A 4,755-nucleotide genomic window follows, 5' to 3' on the forward strand; every position below is an offset into this window, starting at 1 on the left:
TAAGTTCCCGTTGGGGGACCCGACGGCCTAGGTCTATTATCAATGTAGTTTACCATTTCTTGTTGATCGTCTGTTTCTTTCATACAACTCCAATTTTCATGTGACCCACCACACCCTTCACAAGCCATAACCGAGACTGTTTTTGTCATTTCAAATTTTTTTATCTTTGAAGAAAGGGCCTCGATTTGGGCTTGTAAAGAAGTGCTTTCATCGACCTTATGGGCGCCCGGGGCGATAGACTTATTTCCCCGGGGGGTGTGCCATTGAAAATTGGTTTGAGCAATTTCTTCAATTTGATTATATATTTCGTGTGGGCGTCGATTACCTAAAAGTCCCCCGGAGCTAGAATCAAGTGTCTGCCTAGTGTGTGGCAACAATCCATTATAGAAAGTGGATACTTGTTGCCATATTTCAAGGCCATGATGGGGACACTTGCGTAATAGCTCCTTGAACCTTTCCCAAGTTTCATATAAGGATTCCCCGTCCTCTTGTGAATATGTATTAATTTCAGTCATTAACTTAGCAGTTTTAGCGGGAGGGAAATACTTATATAGAAATTTTTGGGCTAGTTCATCCCAGGTGTTTACCGATCCAGCTGGGAGGGCGTTGAGCCAAGCTTTCGCTCGGTCTTTTAGTGAGAAGGGAAACATACGGAGGCGGATGGCGTCGTTTGATGCTCCATTGATCCGGAAGGTATCACATATTTCCAAGAAATTAGTTATATGTAGATGGGGATCCTCGTCCGCAAGCCCATGGAAGGTTGCGGAGTTTTGGAGCATTTGTATCAAATGCGGCCGGAGTTCGAAGTTATTAGCTTCGACATTCGGAGCATTGATAGCGGCGCCTAGATTACCTACGGTGGGTCGTAGATAATCCATAAGGGTACGTTGGTCCGCCATTGGAGGTGGATCACCCGAAACCTTCTCTTGGTTTTTGGCTTTTAACCTTTTTCTGAGAAAGCGTTCGGGTTCTTCTAGTAGTTATTTTATGTCTTTATTGGAACTGGAGCTCATACACTACGTGAGGTTGGCGTCGGGTTCCAAGTCCTGCAATAAAAACAGAAAAGAATGTTGGTCAGAGGGTTCACCACGGCCCCGTGTTTAGCGAACACGGCCCGTGGTCGGAGTTTCAGTGATTGTTTTCCAAATCCCAGTTACTGGAAGTTGGACACGGCCCCGTGTTGCACCGGCACGGCCCCGTGGTTAGCCTTCTGTAACTTGGAAAACAAAAAAAACTGTCAGTAACGATGCTGGGCACGGCCCGTGTCCGACCAGAAACGGCCCGTGCTGAGCCCTGCAGAAGCTGAAAAACTAAGAAAAATCCTAAAAAATAAAAAGAAAAATAAAAATATGATTAGGCCGTTGATTCCTAACTTTCTTAAAATCCTCGTGTCCCCGGCAGCGGCGCCAAAAACTTGATGCGTGTGTAGTGTAATATATTTTTTAGATGTATAATTAAGCCCTTTTTACACTTTTAGCCAAGTTTTAAATTTATAAAACACGATATTCACTAACACTAAACACACATATGGGCAAGTGCACCCATCGTGGACGTAGTATAGTGTTGGTAAGATACCGAGGTCGTCCAAGGACACAAGAGCTTTTAATACCGGTTTATCCTCAACGTCTAATCAAATCAAAAAGTGAGAAAAATGTTTTTTAAACTAAGAAAATAAAAAAAACTAACTAAATGCTGAAAAGTAAAATAAAATAAAAACAGATAGACAAGATGAATCACTTGGATCCGACATGTGTATTAGTATAACCTTTGATTATTTCCGCACTTTTGCACTTGTTTAAGAGATTATCTTAGTTATTGTAGTAGGCCCCTCTTTTGAAGGCGACGTTACCCTCAACCCAGTAGTTTGAGTCAGCAAGGATACAATCCTAAAGGGTCGGATTACTGAAAGATAATGAATTAAGTTATTAATGCAAATTGTGGTAGGCCCCGCTTTCGGCGGTGACGTTACCCTCGGCTAAGTAGTCTGAGTCAGCAGGGATACAGTCCTAAATAGCCGGGTTATAGTATTAATAGTAGTTAACTTATGAGGGGGTCAAAGAGTTTGGATCCCCGCCATCCAATACCTATGGGCATTGAAGGAGATCCTACTAAATTTGACCCAGGTCCCAAGCAGGACCTCTAAACGCTGAACAAGGGCAAGACCCTTACCAAACCGTTCCCTTAACCCCCGACCAGGTAGCCAACATACCTCCATATAGACCGTGGAGATATGAATGGTGAAAATCTTTTATTTTATATAGACAGTAAAATAATGCCAAGACACCACGGACAAACGATAAGGAAAGATCACCTTCAACATAAGTAACTAGTTATTAAAGTCATTAATACAAAACCAAATAAAAAGTGCAAAAGATTGAAAATAAAAAGTATTATACTAAACACTTGTCTTCACCAAGTGATGTAAGAGACTTAGGCAAACATGGCCTTGATTGTCAAGAACTCTTACGATCAATCTTGGATCCCGAGACGACTCACACACTCTACGATGGACAATGGATGATGGTGGTGGATGATGGTGTTATGGTGGTGGTGGGTGGTGGATGAAGTGTGAGAGAGGTGGTGTGCCAAGGGATGAGTTGAAATGAAACCAAACACTCCTATTTATAGGCTGAACAGAAGGCTGGGCACGGCCCCGTGTCCACTGGACACGCCCCCGTGCCCGTCTGACACTCTCTCTCCTCATTAATTGTAATTCGCAATTACAATTAATGCGCCTGCTGTACTTTCACCACGCCCCCGTGCCCGCTGGACACGGCCCCTTGGTGGGCAATGGAAGCTTCTATAAGTTTGTCTTTTATGCTGTTTCTTGGGCACGGCCCCGTGCTGGCTGAGCACGGGGCGTGTTCAGACTTCTGCTTTCTCTTCCTTGCTCTGGAGGATGCTGTTGAGGGTCCGGGCAGTCTACTTTTATTCCTTTTCTTGTATTTATGCTAGAATTAGTTGTCTTTTTGCTTCTTTTGTGAATTTGAGCTCATTTCATCCTGAAAATACAAAAGGAAGACAAAAACACTCTTTTTCCAACATTAATACTTAAAAAGGGTTAGTTTTATGCCTTAATTGATGTGATTTATATGTTGCATTTTACACACATCACGTCGCCTCCCCGGTCGACATGTCTGACACACCTGCAAAGGTGCAGCATGCCGTCAGTCTATCCATCTACCTCCTCCTTCACTCCTCGGCTATAAATACCAACCCCAAACCAGGTTTGAGGTATCTCTTCACAATTCTCTCACTACTATTACTATCATACTTTGCTTCCCAAGCAGACTACTGATTCTCACGCCGGAGAGTGGTAACAAGGAGCACCCCCCCACCCCATCCTCCTTGTTACGAGTCACGGTTTGTTTCCTTGTGCAGGAGATCAACCCACCGGTGACCAGCCAGCGATCCTCGAGAGGAAGGGATTAACCCTTCTTGACGAGACTAGTGAGTTAACCCTGCTCGGTTAACCATTATTTCATCAACCCCCAAAGGCTTTAAGCAAACAAAACAATTTAAACGGGTCATCTCAATAAATTAACCTTCATACGATCAAAGATTCAATGCCCGACCAAGCGGTATATTATATACCGTACCCCAAGCCCGTATAAGGGAAAATAAGTTAAAAGTACTTAACTGAGCTAAATATAAATTCAATCCCAGCCGTATATCAAATCAGCAAGTACAGATAGCTTTTACTGGGCTCCTAAATCTGGAACGAAGGTTTTTAGTAACCTATTAGATTTTTAACGGGTCTTTAATTAAGCCTATGCTTAGACCAGTTAGTTTTAAAGGAGGATACGGTTCAAAATGCATGCTTAAGCGAGAACTGGATCAGAATGTGGTTTAGACCCGACAAGCTTGTATACTCGTGTATCAAGGGTAAACTAAACATATTCTGGATTTTGAGATAAAAATGATAAGGTTTGACCCGTTTCGGCTAATTTATGCAAACTAGTTACATAAGCCGATACGAATGCGAAAGGTGCGTAACGGGTAACCAAAAGAGTCATGAACAGGTTTCCTAAGTTAATATGCCTTAAATATGTTGTGATATTATTAGGATACCTTCCATTATGCCCAAAACGGATTTAAAACCAATTTATGCCCCGTAGGAGTATTTTGGTCATTTTAAGGGTTATAAGAGAGATTAAATATTATTCTGAGTTCCAGGTCTGATATAATCAGTAAAAATACTTAATTTAATAAGTTATAATAGTAGGATATTACCTATAAGTGAATTTTATTATTTATAACCAAACTATGCACCGGAGGGGCATTTTGGTAATTTCACATAGGGCTTAAAGGTCAAAACTGGAAATATGAGTTTAAAACTTTTGCTTACTGTTAAAGTATATAAATTTACTAAAAATATCAGTAGGTATCAAGTCTTATATATTAAAAATAGTTTTTATACATACTATGCGCTTAAAACGCGTAAAAAGGCGGTTTTAAGCGATTTCCGGGTTTTTAAAGAAAAGCTGATATTTTTATCATTCCATAAAGCTTAAAATATTTTATTTATCTTATAAAATCAGTAGCAAAAGGTTTGGGGTCAAAATGTTTTGTAAAACTCAATTTATAAGCCAAAAGGGCAAAACCGGCAATTACCGAATCAAGCCTAGAACCCTATGTTATGCTCAGCCTAAAAATAAATAAAAATCTTCAAAAATCCCAAAATATTATTTTATATCAGTAGGTAAAAAGTTTGGTATCAAAAATTGGGTTTAGATAGGATATATGCTAATTATG

The 4,755-nt window shown here is 40.7% G+C and overlaps 1 non-coding gene across 1 annotated transcript; it reads left to right on the top strand.

Annotated features, from left to right (window-relative positions):
- Positions 1–414: 414 nt before the first annotated feature.
- Positions 415–521, top strand: LOC118485363. Its single transcript, XR_004875663.1, has one exon. It is a non-coding gene; the product is annotated as a small nucleolar RNA R71 (small nucleolar RNA).
- Positions 522–4,755: the final 4,234 nt, after the last annotated feature.

Source organism: Helianthus annuus, chromosome 12 (genome assembly GCF_002127325.2).
Source record: "Helianthus annuus cultivar XRQ/B chromosome 12, HanXRQr2.0-SUNRISE, whole genome shotgun sequence".
NCBI lineage: Eukaryota > Viridiplantae > Streptophyta > Magnoliopsida > Asterales > Asteraceae > Helianthus > Helianthus annuus.